Below are 23,567 nucleotides of genomic sequence, written 5' to 3' on the forward strand. Positions count from 1 at the left end.
GTGAGTGAGGGGGGGGACGTCGCACACACGGTGGGTGAGTGAGGGGGGGGACGTCGCACACACAACTGGTGAGTGAGGGGGGGACGTCGCACACACGGCTGGTGAGTGAGGGGGGGGACGTCGCACACACGGTGGGTGAGTGAGGGGGGGACGTCGCACACACGGCTGGTGAGTGAGGGGGGGACGTCGCACACACGGTGGGTGAGTGAGGAGGGGACGTCGCACACACGGTTGGTGAGTGAGGAGGGGACGTCGCACACACGGCTGGTGAGTGAGGAGGGGACGTCGCACACACGGCTGGTGAGTGAGGGGGGGACGTCGCACACACGGTTGGTGAGTGGGGAGGGGACGTCGCACACATGGCTGGTGAGTGAGGAGGGGACGTCGCACACACGGTTGGTGAGTGAGGGGGGAGGGGACGTCGCACACACGGTTGGTGAGTGAGGGGGGGACGTCGCACACACGGCTGGTGAGTGAGGGGGGGACGTCGCACACACGGTGGGTGAGTGAGGGGGGGACGTCGCACACACGGCTGGTGAGTGAGGGGGGGACGTCGCACACACGGTGGGTGAGTGAGGAGGGGACGTCGCACACACGGTTGGTGAGTGAGGAGGGGACGTCGCACACACGGCTGGTGAGTGAGGAGGGGACGTCGCACACACGGCTGGTGAGTGAGGGCGGGGACGTCGCACACACGGTGGGTGAGTGAGGGGGGGACGTCGCACACACAACTGGTGAGTGAGGGGGGGACATCGCACACACGGCTGGTGAGTGAGGGGGGGACGTCGCACACACGGTTGGTGAGTGAGGGGGGGACGTCGCACACTCAGTGGGTGAGTGAGGAGGGGACGTCGCACACACGGTGGGTGAGGGGGGGGACGTCGCACACACGGTGGGTGAGGGGGGGACGTTGCACACACGGTTGCTGCACCTCCTGCACACTCAAGAGCCACACCACCGACGGCCACGTAAAAAAATGAAAGTGAACGAGTTTATTGAGGTCTCACCTTGGTCGAGCGCGAGCCAGCAACGCAGGACGCCCCGGCGGTGGTCTGGCGACTCAAACCCAAGGAAGTTTTCAGCAGAATCTGGGGAGAGAGGAAACAAGACGTGAACCATTTTATACTGGAGTCTCTCTTCCCATTATTAATTAAGTTAATTATTACATTAATCATTACCCTGCACGCTATTAAATCACCCAGTGTCAACCTTTCACCCCCATGCTAATGTTTTCTGGGAACCCTCGCGCCCGTGCTCGCGCGCCGGTGGGGGGGGGGGGGGGCCACTGGAGTTACGGACGCGCCAGTGATGACCACTCAAGACGGTCGCTCCGTTGACCAGCGTACTCCATATTTAGAGGGGGGCCCCGCTGGAGTTATGGACACTCCAGTGATGACCACTCAAGACGGTCGCTCCGTTGACCCACGTAGTCCATACGGAGCGGGGGACCCCGTTGGAGTTATGGACGCGTCAGTGACGACGATGCAGACTTGATGCCGTGCAAAAGATTTCCATTTGGTGTTTGAATATCTTAACACGACTCCTGTTTTATTGCCAGAAAGGGTACAAACCCATTATAATCATTTTGGACACTGACAGAAAGTTCCCATGGATATAACTGCTCGGCCCGAGCTATAAGTGCTCTGACACGTGCAATTGTCTGTGCTGGTGGCTTCGTGGCGTTCTCTGGTCTACCACTGGTGGTGAGACGAGGCCATGAAGAAGGCTGCTATCTCTGGTGTAGGCCAATCAGTTTCAAAGACAATGCAGACATCTTTAATGATCAGAGCATTACTTTTTGGTTCTTTCGGTAAAGTCACGTAGAAAGAAAGTAAATTAAATAATAGCATACGACGTTTCGATTGCAACACAAGCAATCGTCTTCAGGTACGAATGAATGAGAAAACAAACCGAGTAAACTTGAAAATATAATGCAATACAACACAGAGAGTCGGCTAACATAACAGTCAACACCCCACCTGGTTGATTACGTTCTTCCAAAGATTGCTAAATTTGAGAGAGAGACAAAACACAGACACGAAGACACACAGACAGACACACAAGCAGAGAGAGACTCACACAGAGACAGAGAGAGACACACACACATAGGCACACAGAGAAACAACGCCTCTGTGTCGAGACCTTAAATAGAGAGAGGGGGGCAGAGAGAGAGGGGGGGGGTAGAGAAATTAGCATGTCAATGAGAGATTTGGAGCTTTCGTGACTGCAGGAATTACTAGAGAGACAACACAGAGCACGTGTGTTAGCATGTTTTTTTCCACAAGTGTCGTTAATGCCTTGCAAAAGGCATCTATTTGTTATTTCGAACACATGACCACAACTCCTGTGTTATTGCCAGAAAGAGTCAAACCTATTCTTATTTTTTCAGAAAAAAAACACGTTGCTTTTTGTATGATTCATTATTAACACCAAATAGAAACTTTTTTGCAAGGAGTCAAGTCTGCGTTAACCACACACAGAGTACATGTGGTGAACATGCCAAGAAACTCTGATAACATGTACATATGTCAGGTCCAACTACGGTTACCACCTCTACAATATGAAACTGGGATACATCACGGGAAGAGGACTGGATCACACAACAATTAATTATCAGAGCACGTGTGTTTGCATGTTTGTGTGTGTGGTTAATGCAAACCTGATGCCTTGCATAAGGCATCACATTTGGTGGTTGAACATCTGAACACACCTCCTGTTGTATGTCCAGAATGGGTAATAATAAAGCGTTTCTTCACCGTTTCATTAAGTCCAGGACAGGTAATAAGTGGAACGTAAGGGGAGTTCTTCAACCACCCGGCACTGTCACCATCTCAGGGATGGTGACCCACACCCAGTCCAGACCACTGGCTCCACAGCTCACCAAAGCCACAACCCGCAGAGGTCAAAAGTCCACGCCCTCCAGTCAACACGGTGGATTTAAGGCACGTGTTGGGGATATCATTGTGTCAGCAACGCACAAGCGTTTCATGTTGTGTATCAGTGTGTTTTGTGTCAGTAAGACAAGAGCTTTGTGTTGTGTATCGGTGTGTTTTGTATGAGTAAGGCATGCGTTTCATGTTGTGTATTGGTGTGTTTTGTATGAGGAAGGCAATAGCTTCATGTTGTGTATTGATGTGTTAGTAAGGCAATAGCTTTATGTTGTGTATTGGTGTGTTAGTAAGGCAATAGCTTTATGTTGTGTATTGGTGTGTTGGTAAGGCATGTGTTTCATGTTGTGTATTGGCGTTTTGTGTTCGTCACGCACGCATTTCACATTGTGTGCTCGGTGTTATTTTGCGCCGAAATGTGACGTCGATATTCCCGGCACAACATCAAAACCCTGTGCCACCCGCGAAAGGCTTTCCAACTGCTGCTCTAAACCAATCATCAATGAACAGATGACTGCACAAGGATATAAACGACGACGATCGAAAAAAGTGCCAAGGCGTGCAGGCTTTTGGAGTGTCATTCACGAGTTCAGAGTCTGCCAAGGAGATTGCCTCTTTGCCATTCGGGCGTAATTTAAGGTTCCAAGTCGGGCAAAACCGATCATCGGACTGCGATCATTAAACGGGGTGAGTTAATGGTAAACTCGTTTTACCTTAACATTCGATTTTTTTGTGGCAGCCCACTCACGTGAGAAAATAAAAAATAATAAAACCCCCACGGGAAAATGTGAAAGTGCCGACTCGGCGTGCCGAAAGCCAACTGAAACCCATTCGTCCGTCGGCTTTTTTCTTCGCGGGGAGAGCAACGGGCCGAGCGTTCGCAAACGGCGCCGCGAGATCCGTGCCGGACGATTATGGTGAAGGGACGCGTCGTGAAATCAATAGCCCGGCGGCGAGTGTAGGTTTGCATGGAGCCATTTGTGTTCATCCGGACGAGAAGGGGGCCCCGCTCCCCCACACCCACGTCGTACGCGTCTCGACGGGGGGGACGGGGGGGGGGTGTGGGGGTCGTTTGACCATACTTCACCACGCCGTTCGGGCACGCGTTGGCGAAAGCGGGCGGCGCAGAAGTAGGAGCAGCATTGAATCCAAAGGCGGAGCCAGGATTTTCAGGTAGGGGGGGCAACCCCTCCAGCAATGAAAAATGATAGAGGAGTTGTTAGTAAGTAAGAAGTTGTCCCTTGCTTTTTATTCGACGTGTGCGCGGCGATGGCGCAGCCATCGATCGAGGGTCTAATTCGCACCGCGTTGTGTTATCGGCATCGTGCTCGCTGAAGCCTTCGGGGAAGTCGTGTGCTGTAGACGCAGCTGCACACAATTCTGTGAGTCACTTATAACTGCTTTGCTGTTAATTATTGCCAAGTGTAGGGGTGTTACGGAGGGGCTGTATACAATGGGATCAGATGGGAAAGAAACACAGTGGGCGTGGCTATGTCGGTGCACGGGCAGGTGCTCCCAGCGACGTCCGCATCGGGCAGCCTGGGGGGCTGACTCGGAGCTGGGATCCCCCGGGGCCCCACCCCTCAGCGGGGGGTTTGGTATAAAAGGGGATGAGCCGGAGGGCTCGGGGAGAATATGTTAAGCTAAACCAGTGAAGACCGAAGATCGTCCAGATAGAGCCCTGGACTCCCCTGGATCGCCGCCCTTATCAGGGCTGCACAGGACCGAGCCAGCGGCGTGGTCCCGAGAGCCAGAGCGGTGCTCTTATCAGAGCTGGTCTGGGACTCCGGGTACCGTAAGCCCGACTTACCAGTGTCGGGCCAGATAGCCTCCCCTAGCCCGTTAGTGGAGGACTAGGAGGTAGGTTAGGCATAGCTAGCAAGTGTATTCCCAGCTAGCCGGGTGAGGGGGCCGATACCCCCTCCAGTGTTGTATGTCCGTGATTGTGCCAACTGACGCGGAATAAATACGTGTGCCTCCAACCCCCGGCGTCCAAGAGTCCTCAACTATATTACATCTGGTGACAGAAGTGAACGACCACGAACATGGACACGCGCCGGACAGCTCGAGCCGGGGTACCGGAGGCGGACGACACCGATGCAGTTGTGGAGCCCGAGACGGCTGAAGAAGGCATCGAGCAGTCGGGGCCGGATGCATCCACTCCGCAGCATCGGGATGGTAGGGATCCGTCGACAGATGGACTGAGGCAGGCTCACGCAAAACTGGCGGAGCTGCTGTACGCTGCTGCCGCCACGCTGGAACAGATCACACGGCTGGGGGCTGGTGGACCGCCACGGGCGACGACAGCCGACGACCAGTGCGCCTTCCCGCCATTTCGACGGAGCCCGACTTCGAATCTCCCGCCATCGCCGCAGCAGCTGCTGAGGGCGTGGCCGGCCTGAGCATCGCGTCCGACATCGGACGTACAGTGGCTGCCGCGTCATCACCAGCGGACAGAGCGTCACCACTGGTGCAACCGGCGATGCCATCCGTCGTTCGCGCCGAAGCCGAGCCGAGTGACGGTGACAACGGAGAGCGACCTTCCACGGCGGCCGCTGCGTTGCACCAACGGCTACCTCCACTCAAGGAGTTTGTGGGCGAGGATGGCGACTGGGGCGGCTTCCAGCGGCGCTTCCTCGCACACCAGGAAATGGCGCAGTGGACAGATGCCGAGGCTCTCCGCGCGCTGCCGGCGCTCCTCGACAGCGACGCCCTCGCCACTCTTACATCGGCGTCGAAGGACAAACGCTCCACGCTACAGATGGCACTGCAGCTGCTGGCTACAGTCTACGGACCACCGTCGGACTGCAGGCAGCTCTTTTATGATCGCCAGCGGGGTGCAAAGGAGTCGCCCCTGGCGTATCGTACGAGTCTCCTGGCACTAGCAAAGACGGCCTTCCCACGAATGGACAACGAAGGCGTGGACGCTATGGTAACGGAGAAAATCCTCCTGCTGGCAGACGACTTAGACATCGTCGTCGTGGCACAGGACGACGCAGAAATGTGTTCCCTCCAGGCTGCACGACTCCTCCACGCCAACCTACTCTCGCAGCGACGGAAGGCCAGCAAGGCAGCGACCGGGCGTGCTGTGGCTGCAGCCACACTCCCGGCGGAGGAAATTTGCGCCGTCGACCGTCAACTGCAGCAGAGAGCGGGAGTACGGGCGGGCCGGGACGGGTCGAGCCGCCTCGACCATCCATCGTCGTCGCCAGCGCTCCTGCGCTGTTACAATTGCAGCATCCGGGGCCATGTCGCCTCGGGGTGCCGCTCTCCTCGACAGCGCGGGACGACGCCTCGACAGGACGCCGGCCCTCCTCCCAAGCTCCATCAACATAACCCGGCGAGTCGCGGCACCCCTCATGTTTGGCCCACGCACACACCCGTCACACACTCGCACACCGCAGCGAACGGGGGGCCGACATTGCACACCGTCGCGCCAACACGCACCACTGTGGGGACTCATATCGAACCCAGCCAGTGGTCCGTGTTGGCCCATCGCGTTGTGGCCGCATCGTCGGGGTCGTCAGCCGTTGTGGGGCACATTGATGGGGTTGAGGTGCGCATCCTGGTCGATACGGGAGCATCGGCGACCATCATTTCAGAACTAATTTACAATATTCTTCCTGTCCAGAGCCGTCCTTTGCTGCCCGTTAACGTTCCATTCTATGCTGCTAACGGGGGCTCACTTGGCATCATTGGACAAATTCGAGCGCAAATTTGTATCGGTGATATCAAATTATCTGGCCCGATTTTTGTTTCCTCCTCGCTGGTGGTTCCGTGCCTGCTGGGGACGGACTTCCTGGGCAAAATGACAATTCGTATTTTGATCGACCAGGGCTGCATTGAGCTCCCGTCGGGCCGACGCATGGCGTTTCTGCTGTCCCCCGCTGCGGGTCGGACGGCGTTCGCGACGGTACCGGCGTTCGTCGATAGAACGGTACGCGTACTGCCGGGGGCACAAATGTTGGTGCCTCTTAAACTTCGTCGGCCCTTCGCTAAAGGCATTGGGGACCAGGGGGTTCTGCTGGGGCCGTCTAGGGCCGGGGTTAGCGGACCTCATTTAATTCTGGCCCAGACCATCGTTAAAGGGGACGGGGATCCTTTCATCGCGGTCCTCAATGTGGGGTCGCAGACGGTGGTGGTTCCACAGGGGACCGTGCTTGCTCACGCAACGCCGGTGCCCTGTGAGGAACCCGTCGCGAATCACGTAAGCACTGTCCCTCTGCCGCGACCACATTCGGACAGCGATGAAGGGTGGCTCGAGGCGCTTTGTGCGGGATCGACGGACCTGTCGGATTTAGAGCGTCAAAAGCTTAAAACACTGCTGCGTGAATTTTCCGACGTTTTCAGTCGGAACAAATTCGATTTGGGCTGTACTCATCTGCTGCGTCACCATATTGATACAGGTGACAGCGCGCCAATACGCCAGAATCCTATTTGGTTAAGTCCCGCCGAAAAGGACCATGTCAAATCGGCCGTTGATGACATGTTAGCCGCCGACATCATTTCTCCCTCTACCAGCCCTTGGGGAGCGCAGATCGTCCTGGTTAAAAAACAGGACGGCTCGTTGCGTTTTTGCGTCGATTTCCGTCGCCTCAACAAAATTTCTGTTGCCGACGCATACCCGCTCCCACGGATGGACGAATCGCTTGACGCCTTGGCGGGAGCGCGATTCTTCTCCACATTGGATTTGCTTTCGGGATTCTGGCAGCTTCCTCTGGACGATGATTCAAAGCCTAAAACTGCATTCCGTACACCGCACGGCCTGTTCCAATTCAACCGGTTGCCGATGGGACTCCACTCAGCGCCGGCAACTTTCCAGCGATTGATGGAATTGGTTTTGGCTGGATTGCAATGGAACTCGTGTTTGATTTATTTGGATGACGTTATCGTCTTTAGCAAAACATTTGACGAACATCTCCAGAGGTTGCGGGCGGTTTTCCTCAAAATGCGGGCTGCTAATTTGAAATTTAAACCCCAAAAATGTCATCTGTTACGCGAATCTGTGCGTTATTTGGGACATATCGTCGGATGCTCAGGTATTGCTACCGATCCCGCCAAAACGCAGTGCGTCAGCTCCTGGCCGACTCCCACCTCTGTGGGAGAGGTCAGGAGTTTTGTTGGATTCGCGTCGTATTACCGACGGTTTGTCGCGGATTTTGCGACGATTGCGAAGCCCCTACACGCTTTGACGTCAAAGGGGGTCCGGTTTCATTGGGGACAGGAGGAGGAGGCTGCTTTCCGCTCCCTTCGGGACGCTCTGGTAAAAGCTCCTCCCTTGGTTTACCCCGATTTTTCTAAACCCTTTTTGCTCGACACCGATGCGAGCAACACGGGTATTGGGGGCGTGCTTTCCCAGGTGGTTGACGGCGTAGAACGGGTAGTCGCGTACGGTAGTCGGGTGTTGTCTCCAGCGGAGCAAAGATATTGTGTCACCCGTCGGGAACTGTTGGCAATTGTCAATTTCATCCAACAGTACCGCCCATATCTGTACGGTCGGCGTTTCACCGTCCGTACAGATCATGCGGCACTACAGTACGCCCTGCGAGTTCAACAACCATCGGGACAATTGTCTCGATGGTTGGAGATTCTCCAGGACTTTGATTTTGAAACTACGTACCGTAAGGGCGTTCGCCACACCAATGCGGACGCTCTGTCGCGCATGCCAACCACCTCCGAATGCGCATGCCTCCTGGGGTCGGGACGTTGCAGGCCTCTGGGTCAGATATCCGTTCCGGTCTTGGCGGCCGCCGACGACGCAGCATCAATGACGAATTCGATCGCACAACAGGGAAAAGATTCCCTGTTGGGGTTGCCTGTCACTGAATGGGGGCGCCTCCAGATGGAGGATACCTCCCTCCTCGCGTTGCGTCGTCGCGTCGGGGGTGCTGGGCGGGGGAGGGGTGATGCCGACTCATGGGAAAAGGTCCAGGGTATGCTAATGCATTGGAACGGGAGATCCCATCGACACCGGCTGGTGGTCCCTTCTGGGTTGCGGGGTAAGGTGGTGTGGGCCGCTCATGAGCGCCTCCTCCACCTGGGGACCCAAAAGACCCTCGCCTTGCTCCAGCTTTATTTTTTTTGGCCGGGCATGACAAGGGATGTCGCGGATCTGTTGAGGTCATGCCCCCGGTGTGCGCAACGGAAACCACCAACACGGGAGTCTAACCCGCCTTTGCAATCTATCAAAGTCTCCAGAGTCAACGAGCTTGTCGCGCTGGATATTCTGGGCCCATTCCCCGCCACCCCCAGGGGCAATAGATATTTGTTGACCGGTGTGGAATACTTTACGCGCTGGCCTATGGCCTGGCCCCTTGCCAACCAGTCGGCAGCAGCCATCGTGGAGGCCTTTTGTCCAGGGATACGTCCTGGACAAAGGTGCTCCGGAGCGGCTGCTGACCGACCAGGGCAAACATTTTTCCGGCAAACTACTCCAACAAGTCTGTGAGCTCCTGGGCACGAAAAAAATTCGTACCTCCCCGTATCACCCGCAAACTGACGGGATGGTTGAGCGTCTGCATCGAACCATCACGTCGATGTTGTCACAGCAGGTTTCGGACTCACAGACCGATTGGGACCTGCAAATTCAAGGGGTCTTGGCAGCATATAGAATGGCCCCCCATGCGGCAACGGGATTTTCCCCCTTCTTCCTGATGTATGGCCGCGAACCTGACCCGCCTGTTCGGGCCCAGCTGCGGATCCCCGCGCCGCAGGGTAAAACTAAATTGGCCGACCATGTTAAATTTAATCTTGCTAAATTAACAGAGGCACGGGATGCTGCCATGCAAAATTCCGACCTCCGTCAGAAAGCTAATGAGAGGCTCAGACTGGGTCGGGCGCACGTGCTGCAGTGGAAGCCGGGGGACAAGGCATGGCTGCACTGTCCACAGGTACCACTTGCAACCTCCTCTAAACTGGTGCGGCCGTGGCGGGGCCCTGTGGAGGTGGTTGAGGTTTTGCGGCCTCAGTGCGTACGCATCAAATGGGGGAAGCGGCGGTGGTTTGTGCACCCGTCCAGATTAAAACCCTTCGTTGCGGTACGAATTCCCACTTCACACACGCGTGGCCAAACATGTGGGGGGTCGACCGACTCACAGGGTCCGTCTCCGCTGCTCTCACCTAATGTGTTGCCGGCTGTCCCGCCCCCAGGTGCACCAGGAGTGACGGACTCACGCCCGACAACCCCTCCTGGGGATGCCAAGGGTCTCGCGGCATCAAAAAAACACTCAGTCGGAGACGGACAGTTGCCACCCGACAGTCCGCCATCCGGGGTTGCCCCGTGTGACGGGCCCGCTGCAAGAACGCGCGCAAAAATGCGCAGACTTTTGTGAGGGCCGGAGAAATGTACATATGTTGTGTTCATTGTGTGTTGTGTGGGTGGTGTGGTTCCTGCACACTGGATTGTACATATGTTGTGTTCATTGTGTGTTGTGTGTGTGGTGTGTTCTCCTACATATTGGATATAGGGTGCTCTTACGGTATTCGTATTTATTCAGGGGGGGTGCGCCGGGTTAATTCTCTTCTTGCTGTTGCGGTTCTTGTTGGTGTTCTTGTTATTGTTATTGTTGAAAAAAAAAATTGTGAGGCACACGCGGGTTCAAGGGGTAAATACACTTTTATTGTTGTTTTTTGCAGCCGGGACAGCTGCGAGCTGTACAGGGGGGGGTGATGTAGGGGTGTTACGGAGGGGCTGTATACAATGGGATCAGATGGGAAAGAAACACAGTGGGCGTGGCTATGTCGGTGCACGGGCAGGTGCTCCCAGCGACGTCCGCATCGGGCAGCCTGGGGGGCTGACTCGGAGCTGGGATCCCCTGGGGCCCCACCCCTCAGCGGGGGGTTTGGTATAAAAGGGGATGAGCCGGAGGGCTCGGGGAGAATATGTTAAGCTAAACCAGTGAAGACCGAAGATCGTCCAGATAGAGCCCTGGACTCCCCTGGATCGCCGCCCTTATCAGGGCCGCACAGGACCGAGCCAGCGGCGTGGTCCCGAGAGCCAGAGCCGGTGCTCTTATCAGAGCTGGTCTGGGACTCCGGGTACCGTAAGCCCGACTTACCAGTGTCGGGCCAGATAGCCTCCCCTAGCCCGTTAGTGGAGGACTAGGAGGTAGGTTAGGCATAGCTAGCAAGTGTATTCCCAGCTAGCCGGGTGAGGGGGCCGATACCCCCTCCAGTGTTGTATGTCCGTGATTGTGCCAACTGACGCGGAATAAATACGTGTGCCTCCAACCCCCGGCGTCCAAGAGTCCTCAACTATATTACACAAGTATTATTGTCCTATCTCATAGAGTCTCTAGCACGTAATAATATGCTACACAGTGGCAATGGGGGTCGCAAAATGCCAATTTATTACTAATAAACCCCAATGATCCGATCAAAATTAGGGATTTCGATCGGATAATTTGGGGGGCACGTGACGCCCCCCCCCCCCCACTGGCGCCACCAATGATTGAATCGACAGCATTGAGATGCACTCAGCTTGCACTGCTCTCCGCTGCCGACCACGCATCATATCGATACCTATAGCGCCTGTTATGGATAGCCGTCGCTCATCCAAGCACTATGCAGGCTCCTCCGTGCATTCCGGGTGAACGTGTTCCGAGGCTCCCTTGGATTATTACTGAGTTAAATGAAAATCTGAGGGAAGAGAGGACATTTAATGCATTCAAGATGGACCAATGTATGTATGTTGAACTTCTTTCGCACCGTACATAGCCAACCGTGCCAGTCGGAGGTGTGGGAAGGGCAACAAGCCAGACACAGAAATCAGTCGTAAGAAATGAGTTTGTCAATCGAGATGATGATTTAAAAGTGCGAAGCTCCAGTGGCTTCCTAACATCGGAAGGGAAGAGCATTCCAGACGGCCGCAGAGGCGCATCTGAAAGCGTCGCGCGATGCGGTGACCACCGTCTTTGCTCGACGGCCAGCCAGAAGCCGCTGCTACTGCTGCGAGGATGACGACCGGAATTCACGCGATGGTGGTTTGTGCTCCTTGACGAGATCAGCGAGGCGGTACTGTGGTTCATTGGTGGCAATGGCTTTGTGTGTAATGAGTGCATCATGTAGATTAGCTTCACTTAGGGTATTTTGTGAAACCGGCCACAAGTTATACAAATGCTCCAGAGGAAATGAAACTAATTTCAATGACTACCGCCATGGTTAAACAAGGGGCAAAGACTGTTAAGCTGTGAGATCACACAGCTTGGCTCAGAGCCAGATTCTGATATCTTGTGAGGCCAGAGCACCTCGGGTTTGGTTCCAGCTTGGCACAGAAAATAGTCCCAGCCTGGCACAGAAAATAGTCCCAGCCTGGCACAGTAAATAGTCCCAGCCTGGCACAGAAAATAGTCCCAGCTCAGCTCGGCTCGGTTGTGCCGGCAGAAAAGGGTATTTAATAGTGCACATTGTTGATCGTACGCTGATGCCAGTTTCATAACAGACCACAGTGCGACTGGGGCCACAACAATCGTAATTAGTGGGCAGCATCGTAACGTCGTCGTCCGCTGCCATCGCTCGCCGGACACCAATGAAGCCGTCCACCGCAGTTCGCCCCAACCTCAACACAAGCGCGATCCAACTCCCCTGCCGTGGACAAAAAAGGAATAAAGCAGCGGACGAGGCCAATCACGCGGGAGGTGGACCATCAACAGGTGTCGAGCCAGAACTCAACGGGTGAGTGCAGAACTCAAACAGAGGCAATGGCCTTCTCGTCGCACTGTGAGCCAGGGCGCGCCTCTCCACACCACGCATCAGCCCCCGCTCCGCCACCCACCCCCCCCCCCCCCGTTTGAGACGGCAAATCCTCGTCACGCCGGCACTCACCGCACCTCACTACCTCCATGGTGGGGCCCTCTCCTTGCCCATCCCACGCACGTGCATCAATCTCCAACCGCTCCCCTCAGGAGGCGAGTGGACGAGTTTAAAACCGTCACAAGCCGTGGGAATCGCCGCACTTGAGAGCCCATCCGGACAAACGGTGGGGAGGCTCGGGGTTTTTTTTTCACTTCTTGTTTCACAAAAGGCCCCCGGCTCTGGGGAGAGAATCCAATCGACAAAATATCCCGTTTTTTTAAGCTTGAGAGGTCAGCGGCCGCTTCGGGTGGGAGGGAGAGCTGCGGGCGGCTGAATTTGCTCGTAGTTCTCTACGGATCCCAAGCCTCTCCGAGAGCCAGAGCAACCGCGCGCGGCCCGGGGAGCGTCCTCACCCCCGACGTTCGTTCCGGTGACAGCAAAAAACGCAATCGAGTGAATGGGAGCGCGGGGAGTGGGAGCGTGTGGAGGGGGGGTGGGCGGCAGGGGACGCAAGACCGGAAGCGCGCGGGCTCAGCGAAGCGGCGGCAGCTGCACGTTGGCCTGACCACACGACGAGGAAATGCGATTAAGGAATCGGGAACGCTGCCTGGAGAAAGCTGGAGACGTCGCAGCACCAAAGCAATGGGAGAGCATGAAGAGGGAAATTCACAAACTCCACAGGTAAACACTCATTAATTGGCCAGGAACACCTTTATATATAGAGGACCGCAGATCTTGGGGGGAGGGGAATTTTATGCCAGCTCACCGCCTGGCTGCTACCTTGCCGCTCGGTCTGTGGTTCCTCGTGCCTCCAGTGATGTCTCTCTCCACGAGGGTGAGCGGGTGGTGGGTGGGTGGGTGGTGGTGGTGGTGGCGCATCACAGGGATGAGTTTAACCTGGGAGATGGAAAACAGAACTCGCGATACACAAAATAAACATGAGAAATAGTAGGCGACTCAATGCAGATCTGCGAAGGATGAGTACAAATAAAAGCCAGGAATGAAAACTGCTTTTCGGGTGAAGAGGGAGTTCAAGATGCCACACTTAGGAAACAGCGTCCTCCACGGTGCGTGAAAGAGAGGAAGCTCTGACAGCAGATGGCAACGGTGGACATTGTCAGAGAAGCAGGACCACCCGCTGGATGAGAATTGGCAGAGACCTATTTACTCCATACAGAATTGGCAGAGGCCTATTTAGTCGAGACCATGAGATATCATGGATCTTTGAGTCTGTGGACGTTTTTAAAATGCGTCTTAAAGCCTATTTATATACGCTTCCACTTGTTAAACTTTTAGTTAATTTAGCAAATGGATTCTTGAAATGTGTTTATAATATGAATATTTTAATGCTGAGCGTCTGCTACTGTGTCCTGTACAGTGCTCTGAGATCCTGGATGAAACGCGCAAAATTGTCGGAATTATTCTTTACTCGATGCTTACATGGAATGCCTCAATCATAGGATGGTGCCTCGGCCGTTACTTTATTCAATGAATCTATCGCCTCCCTAAACTGTACAAGCGAATCGGAGCAGAGGTGTCTGAAACGGTCATTGAAAAACGTCGTGGTGAGAACAGAATCCGCCGTGCAGAAGACCGCAAGGGAAGACGGGGCAGGTTGTGAGCATCGTAGATATTGTTTGGTAAATGAAACGACAGCGGTTGCGCTGTGGTGGGAGGGCCTCTGCGCAGGATGGAGGATGGTGGAGGAGGAGGAAGGCCGATTTGCCCGGGACAGACGTCCTTTGGCTTGGCTCTATGAGAGTTGAAAACAGCGGTCTCAACGATCGCAGAGAATAAAAGTGAGGGCAGATTGTGGGAGACTCTAAGGGCAGATCGTGGAGGTCGCAGCGTGTCTGGCTAAAGCAAAAAACTGCTTCAGCGTGTTACAACATCCTCTGGCGTGTGCCATGACGGGGGTACTGCAAGATCCGAGCGTGTCCGTCCGGTACTCGCCGAGCTGCATGGGCTTTCAGTAGCCGAAGGAACGCGTCATAAGGTCGCACTCATTACACGCACAAAGCGCTTGCCAGCAATGAACCACAATGCCTTGCCGATCTCGTCAAGGAGCATAAACCACCATCACGCGAAATCCGGTCGTCATCCTGGCAGCACAGGCGGCTTTTGGCTGGCCATCAGACAAAGACGGTGGTCACCGCATCGCGCAGCGCTTCGAGATGCGCTTCTGCGGCCATCTGAAACACTCTTCCTTCCGATATTAGGAAGGCACTCGAGCTTATGCACTTTTACATCATCTATCTTGAAAATGGATTTCTTCAGAACTGCTTCTTGTTGTGCTTAGTCTGCTGTCCTTCTCCCCCACACCTCCGATATGCGTGGTTGGCTACGTACGGCGCGAAGAACACATTCCTGCGGAGGGAACTGGTAGGAACGTTGGGTTGCTCGGTCAATGTCCAGGGTCAACGGCGGCGTGGTGTATTCCGCAAATATGGCCGACTGTGAGGGCGGGTACAAACCGGCGTGAGTAGGTTAAACGTTGAGTTTTATCAGGGCACCACGGGGTGACCAGCCCCTCCCCACCCAGCCCCACCCCTCTCACTCCCCCACCCAGCCCCACCCTTCCCACCCTCCCCACCCAGCCCCTCCCCACCCTCCCCTCTCCACCCAGCCCCACCCTTCCCATTTTTGGATGCACGACGGACGGACACAATAATCCCGTGGGCTGGTGTAACCAGGAGGTTCCTACCAGTAAAAAAAAGTGCAACATACACACATACATACACATACATACATACACATACATACATACACATAACAGCTGCAGGTTCTGGCACAAAGCAGAGGTGTGGTGGTGGCGGTGGCGGCATCTCAACATCTCTGGCCACGGCGATATCCAGGTTGGGTTTGCGTGGCAATAGCGCAACTTAACAACATGCAGTCAGCAGGGCCCGGATTAATGTTCCTGTAGGCCCGAGGCAATTTGTTTCGTAGGCCTTCAGTGTTAACTTTCTGAAGTTGGTACTACTGCCGCTGCCACTCAGCTCGTTTCACGCGTAGCAGAACAACTCCGCCGCGTCTTTCCTTGCACTGCTCTCTATTGAGAATGAGATTGTGCGAAAGACACCATTTGAGGATGTTAATCTCCGGTGTTCATTTCTCTCTCACCTCATGAAAAAAAAAACTACTGACATTTACATGACTTTGCCTCTTTGTATAAACACTGTCGCCTATTCTTGTTATGTATAATTCAAGAATATATCTTGGTTACATTTTTTATCATACAAACAAATATGGTCAAATGTTGTTTTCGAAGGCCCTTTAGTTTTGCCCTAGGCACAGTGCCTACTGCAGCCTATTGGATAATGCAGCCCTGGTGGGTGGGTGGGTGAGTGGGTGAGTGGGTGGGTGGGTGGGTGAGTGGGTGAGTGGGTGGGTGAGTGGGTGAGTGAGTGGGTGGGTGAGTGAGTGGGTGGGTGAGTGGGTGGATGAGTGAGTGGGTGGGTGAGTAAGTGGGTGGGTGGGTAAGTGGGTGGGTAAGTGAGTGGGTGGGTGAGTGTATGGGTAAGTGAGTGGGTGGGTGGGTAAGTGGGTGGGTGGGTGAGTGGATGGGTAAGTGAGTGGGTGGGTGAGTGTGTGGGTGGGTGAGTGGGTGGGTGGGTGAGTAGGCCCTAGGCACAGTGCCCACTGTGGCCGATTGGATAACGCGGCCCCTGGCAGTCAGTCCACTTTACACAGCAGCGAGACGGAAGGGGCAATGATGAATTGTCATCATCATCAAATCTCATGGCAAGCGCTGGAAAATTCCACGCGTTGCAAACGCTGTAATGCTCAGCACATGCTTGGCTATAGGCCACACTCTCACCCAGTGTGGTTGGGGAGTTTGAGTTTGTTTTTGTTTGTTGCGAATCACGTCGATGATGAATGGCACTTTCAGCTTAAATCAAGAACAGATAACGCAAGTTTTTCTTTAACTCAGTTTTCACTTTCAAGCGACTATCGCCAACCTATTCAATTGGTGCTTCACCCGCGCGTGTGTCCACGTACAGTTGCTGATCCACTGCTGGATGAGAGCCTCTCAAATCCCTGGGAGGGAGGTGGTGGTGGTGGTGGTGGGGGCGGTGTTATATGACCATTCTTCACCACGCTGGTCAATAGCGCCGTGCGCAATGGCCCCCCCCCCTCCTCGCATCAGTGCAATCACTAACATCATGAGCCAAGAATGTCTGTGTGTAACGCGCGTGACGTCACTCGACGTCGACTAGCCTCCCTAATTAATGATGATGAACAGGTGGGGTCCTCCACAAGGACCCCCCCCCCCCCATTAATAATCATGAACGGGTGACGTCACTCCGCATGAAGGTGGAGCGGAAACGAAAATTTGTTTGCGCAAATTAGCTTTCATTTTGTCCTTTCTTTATGGAAAGTAAAGTGAATAAAGAAATAATTAATGTATAAAAAGCCAGAGCCTTGATGTCACGCTCACTCCGTAACGCTGTCATTAATAATCGTGATCGGTTGACGTCCCTCAACATGGGTGGGGGGGGGGGCTCTTTACCGAGAACTTAACCCTCATTAAAAAGCCAGAACCCTCATGCCACGCAAACTCTGTAATCCTATTGAGACGTAAAGGAAAAAGGGCATCGTGATGAACATGGGATATAACCGTGAAATAAAAACAAAGTCTGTGTTACCGGCCTTACAGATGGCACACCAATGGATGCACTGAATATGATTTCACTGCTTTTCGCTTGAATGTGTCAGATTTACTGCAATACACCCGTCCTTGGATGGGCTATAGGCCAGTGTCAAATAACTCACCGTCATCGTAAAGGCTCTTGGTTGAGCTGTCATTTGTGGTGGCCATGAATAAGAAGCTATACGGCTCAGTGGGCTTTACCTGATCAAATTAAACTAAAAATGAGTTTATTTTTAGCTCATATCGTGTGCGTGCGTTTGTTTGCAGTAACTTCCTGACCCGCCCCTAACTGGACATCTTGTTGAAAAAAAAAATATTCTTGGTTCTTTCAGTAAAGTTACGTAGAAGGGAAATAATAAAATAATAAAAATAAAACATAATAAAATACAATTTTCACGACGTTTCGGTCACAACGCAAGCAGCCGTCCTCAGGTGAAGAACAGGGCTGTCGGAAAGACAACCTCTTTCCAGCGTCTTTCCGACAGCCCTGTTTCTACACCTGAGGACGGCTGCTTGCGTTGTGGACGAAACGTCGTGAGAATTGTATTTAATTATTTTATTTTTATTATTTTATTATTTCCCTTCTACGTGACTTTACTGAAAGAACCAATAAGATGAATCTCTGCAGTCACGAAAGCTTTAAATCGAAAAACAAAAAGAGCTTTACAACTCATCAGTCCTCCTGCCATCGATTCTGACGATCACCAATCCCGCGATTCTAACGATCCGCGTGCAGGCGGCTGCACGCGAGCCAATTTCAACGCTCCATCTCCACTTTGTCCGCTACAAAACAAAGACGAAGATCCCCCCGTATAGCCTCAACAGACTGTCGGAGCAAGGGCTGTTAGCAAGCAGCAGCACCTATGAAGGCCGGCACTGTGGCACACGAGGGGTGGGTGGCCAGCACCACGCTCGACCGCCTTTGTCTCCCCCAGTGACGATGTTTACTGCACACCGCACTGGGTACTCATTTGAGGCTGAGTCGACCTTGGGGAGGCCCAATACCTTATATCATATACCAAGGCCGTAGCCATGGAGACAACATTGGGGGGGGACCAAATCTTCCAGGGCATCTGGGGGTCTCCCCCTCAGAAAAAAAAAATCTGAATTTGAAAACTAATTTCCTGCCTAAAATATAAAAAAAATTCATTAACACATAGGATGGACTTTTTATTTATTTTTTACAATAATATCTACTAGTGTATTGTATTACATTGCTCTTTTTTATCTTTTCTTGTTTCATTGTATGTAATGGCAGAGGTTAGGGATTAATAAAGTACAACCATAACCACAATCATAGAAACAGAAATCTATGCATTGTTACATGAAAAATCCAGATATTGTGGCCAAGGTTTAGCAAATTGTTTTAATTTATATAGCATAGCATTTATTATTTTTAAAAAAATAGTTTTAGCAATATATTGGGGGGGGACATTTTGAGCATATTTGAATATTGGGTGGGGATGTGTCCCCCCCAATATATATTATAATTACGGCCTTGGGGCACTGCGGCAACCACGCTCGGCCGCCTTTGTCTCCCCCAGTGTTTACTACACACCGCCCAGGCTACTTATTCGAGGCTGAGTCTACCTAGGGGACGAGGCCCTGGGACCCGGTGAGCGGGTTCGTAGCGGCTCACCGCGGCTATACTGCCGCTCCATCTCCACTTTAGACGGGACAACAACCGCCATTCGCCACTAAGTGGTGGTGACATCCCCACGACGCTTGTGCCAGGCTAGGTGCACGTTGAGGCCACGTGAAGTGTCGAACGCCCGCCGACAGGTCAAAGGGCAGACCCAGCAGGTGCCACGGGTCGACTGAGATAACCGAGACGACTGGCTGATGCACCACCTGAGCCCCCTACTGTGCCAACTTGCTGTGCTTTAGCTACCCGGCGCTCCGCACGTTGTTGTGAGCGTCGCTCCTCCGCCCTCCGTTGTTGTTGGAGGGCGACTGCCTCCAACTACCCAGTAGCCTCGCAGTGCACCTAGCCTGGCACTGTCCTGTAGCGTCTTTCACGAGCCTCCTCCACAGAGGCCGATCTTGACACCGCTGGTACCAGTCATCGGCAAGTCCACTCAGCTCCACGTCCTCCTGTACCACAACACTCCATCTCTTCTCTAGCCGGTGCCGCGCCCGTTTAGCCCCCTCGATCCGGCCGAACAGAAGCTGTTTAGGCATGCGGTGGCTGGGCATGCGGGCTACATGACCCAGCCAACGCAGCCTTGCCTGCCGGAGGAGCTCACCGATGGGACTTTGCCCAAATCTTTGGACGTGACACCACACAAAAGCACGCACAAACGCGCACAAACGCAACTTTGTGGGTTTTTTTGTAACAAAAGAGCTGGCAAAGAGCGAGAGAGAGAAAAATAGACCCCAGCTCATTGCAAACGAAACTTTAGCGACGTTTTTTTGTTACCTTCGAACGTTTTCACGCGACGGGGATTTAGTTTTGTGTCTTTGCAGAAACTCGGCGCCGCTTTTAAAACCTCGGGCGACACCACTCGATAATTAGGGTGGGGGGAGGCGATCGAAACGATTTAACTTAGCCGCAAATAATTACCGAACAGACTTTAAACACCGTAAAACGCTAAGTTGGACGCGGTGTTAAGTATTAATATACAGTATAAAACGAGCATGGTATGTTATTCTTTCGCGGAATGTTGTACAAAGTGGTTTTCATTGAATTTAAATTTCCCCACCCCTCAAAGAGGAGTTGGTTTGACCCGAAGCGGCTGGGGAGGGGGGTCTTGCGGGGGATGCCAAGTTGGAGGTTTTACCTCTGAGATGGAGCAGTTTTCTAGTTTCATTTATTTGGTTTCTCCCTGTGAGCCATTCGGCTCTTGAACCGGGTGCAACCGCAACAAACAAAAAACTAAAACATGAACAAGAAAACATCTTAAAGCGACTAAGTGACTATGTGCAAACAGAAAATCCAAGAAAAGACAGCATAATATTGCAGAAAAAGCACCGTACACCAACGCTGTGTGCAAAAATCACAGTGAAAACCGCGAATAGCCGAAACCATAGGGGCCAGAACTTGGTCCGGCTAAGGGGCCGTCCATAAATGACGTCACGCGATTGTGGACGATTTTTGACCCCCCCCCCCCATCGTCACACGGCGTCACAAAAAGTCATACCCCCCTCAAATATGACGTCACAAAGCTCTGCCCCCCCCCCAAAAAAAGATAAAACATGCTTCAAATCGCTTTAAACTATTGTCACTGTAGTGCGTATTTAATGTGGCGCTGCACTCTGATGTTGTAGGAGAAAACATTTATTAAAAAGTCTATTTAATTAAGTAGAACGTGTTGTCTATATTTATTTAAAGTTGCGCATTTTGATGTGATGTCACATTCCTCAACCCCCCCTCCCCCCTCGTCACACATCGTCACAAATGTCTGACCCCCCCCCCCCCCAGGTGCGTGACGTCATTTATGGACGGCCCCAAATATTGAGAGGCCAGATTGTGACACTGCAGAGCCACGTGACGGCCCAGCGGGGCACTGCAGCAGCAGAGGCAGCCTCGAGGTGGCGCTGGAGGCTGCGTGGATCGATTTCGATATTTTGTTTATTTTTTATTATTACACACTTTTAGTTAACTCACTTCGTCTGTTGTATCCTCAAAAAATAAATCTTGTAACTCAATTTTGACGCACTCCCCAATGTGCTATCGACTGCAAACTTCGTATAGATATGTCATACTGCTGACAACACGATATTCTATCATAAAAAAATCCAAAACATATATTTTAAACTTTTTACACGCTTTTATTTAACTTACTGTATGTGTTGTCGTATCCAAAAATGTTGTAACTCAATTTCAACCGTATTCCCAATGTCGTATCGACTGCAAACTTGGTATAGCTGTGTCATATTGATGACAATACTATAATCTATCATTGAACAAAAAAAATATTCTTATACAATATTTTTTACGGCTCAAATTGTCCACGCTCAACTCACGTTGCCTGTAAATCACCACGGTCCCTTACGTCACGGCAAGCCTCGGGGAGCCACGCCGAGGGGCGGGGGATGTGGAAGGAGGGGAGGGGCATGGGGAGGGGCAGCTCGGACAGTACATTTGATTAAAGCGTGTTTAAAAAAAAGTATTTTTAAATATTTTTTTAAATATTTTTAAATATTTTATTTCCAACATTGATGGGGTCCGGACACAAATTGGAAATCCAGCTTATAGCATGCGTGGGCAAGGCCCTCAACCAGCAGTGGATTTGGGGCTGTCAAGTAATTATATTAAATACAATTTCTACGCGATAAGTCACTTCGTTGGGCTATCATTTGTGGCCAGGTCGCTTCTAAAAAAAAGCTACATAGCTCAGTGGGCCTTTTTTGCATAAAAAATATATTGTATACATGGATCCTCTACTTATGAACGAGTTAGATTCCAGATGTTTGTTGGTAATTCGATTTGTTCGTACGTACAACTTTACTCCTGTCGATTTCAAACACGTTGTACGGCCATGTCACACTAAACATGGGGAATGGCTTCAAAAGTTGTATAATTATTATACAACTGAAATTATCTCCTGTAGATGTAGGTGCCATTGGTTCTTCACGTTCTGCAGATGTAGATGCCACTGGTTCTTCACGTTCTACAGATATAGGTGCCACTGGTTCTTCACGTTCTGCAGATGTAGGTGCCACTGGTTCTTCACGTTCTGCAGATGTGGATGCCACTGGTTCTTCATGTTCTGCAGATGTAGATGCTACTTGTTCTTCACGTTCTGCAGATGTAGATGCCACTGGTTCTTCACATTCTACAGATGTAGATGTCATTGGTTCTTCATGTTCTGCAGATGTAGATGCCACTGGTTCTTCACGTTCTGCAGGAGTAGATGCGACTGGTTCTTCATGCTCTGCAGATGTAGATGCCACTTGTTTTTCACGTTCTGCAGATGTAGATGCCACTGATTCTTCACATTCTACAGATGTAGATGCCATTGGTTCTTCATGTTCTGCAGATGTAGATGCCACTGGTTCTTCATGTTCTGCAGATGTAGATGCCACTGGTTCTTCACGTTCTGCAGGAGTAGATGCGACTAGTTCTTCATGCTCTGCAGATGTAGATGCCTCTGGTTCTTCACGTTCTGGAGATGTAGATGCCACTGGTTCTTCGCGTTCTGCAGAAGTATGTGCCACTGGTTCTTCACGTTCTGCAGATGTAGATGCCACTGGTTCTTCACGTTCTGCAGATGTAGATGCCACTGGTTCTTCACGTTCTGCAGATGTAGATGCTTGTTCGTATCTCTGAAATTTCGTAAGTCGGGTCTTCGTAAGTAGATGCGTACCTATAGTTTAATTTCAGTTTTAACTTATTCCACTTCCCAGTTATGGTTGGAGCAATGCATACATACACGTGTGTGAGGTGTTGCCGTGAAGGGGGTCGCACCATGACCGGACAAGAGGGAGCAGGGGGGCCCCAGTCGGGGGTGAGAAGATCACGTGGTGGGGATCCAGACTCCACACGAGGGTTCTGGAAGGGAGGCGTGGCCAGGGGCGGAGCCAGCCAGGCCAGGGGAGATAGAAGCGGGGTCAGCCCTTGGAATGAAGTCGCCATCCTCCATCCTCGATCGTCGGTCTCCACGTGTGAGCCAGGCAGCCCGGATCCAGTTATAGAATAGCAGCAAGTATTAGTGTAGTTAGCCGTGGTGGTCACCATCCTATGTCACAATCCTGTTAAAGACTTACCCGTTGTGTGAAATGAAAGTGTTGCCTCCAACTACAAGTCTGCGTCTAAGTCACGCACTGCACACGTATGGACACATGCGTGAGACCGACCAGAGCCTGACTGGTTGACTCCGTCTGTGGGCGAGGCGACGAGGAGGGTTGGTGACATGGAGAGGCCCGCGGTAAATATCCCTCCCCCAGCTGCTGATTTGACTGCCGCGTCTGATGTGGTGGAATGACGCCACACCCGTTCTGACTGCCGGCTAAATTGTCACCAACAACTGGAGATTTGAGAATTTTCGCTCTCTCAAAAATGTCACCCGATGGGAATTTTTTTCTTCCGTAAAAGCAAAAATTTCTAACTTAAAAAAAGCACACAAATGACCAGATCCTCTCTCAAATCACCTCCGCTAACTCTTCACCGACCCCAAATGTTGGAGTGACCCTGGGGAAAGCGCAATGCGCAATGTCAACTGAACCGCAACGACCACTGCGCCCAACGTGTGTGGTTCCTCGTGTCAAAATACAACTTCCAGATGAATTGA

General features: G+C 52.5%; 1 long non-coding RNA gene across 1 annotated transcript; it reads right to left on the bottom strand.

Moving 5' to 3' along the window:
• Window positions 1-1,013: 1,013 nt before the first annotated feature.
• LOC144736339 (uncharacterized) lies at window positions 1,014-20,053 on the bottom strand. The gene is made up of 3 exons (XR_013588759.1): window positions 19,754-20,053; window positions 13,447-13,577; window positions 1,014-1,088 (listed from the first exon to the last, which is right to left on the bottom strand). It is a non-coding gene; the product is annotated as an uncharacterized LOC144736339 (long non-coding RNA).
• Between the last annotated feature and the right edge of the window lie 3,514 nt (window positions 20,054-23,567).

Source organism: Lampetra planeri, chromosome 60 (assembly GCF_965212315.1).
Source record: "Lampetra planeri chromosome 60, kcLamPlan1.2.h2, whole genome shotgun sequence".
Taxonomy (NCBI): Eukaryota; Metazoa; Chordata; class Hyperoartia; order Petromyzontiformes; family Petromyzontidae; genus Lampetra; species Lampetra planeri.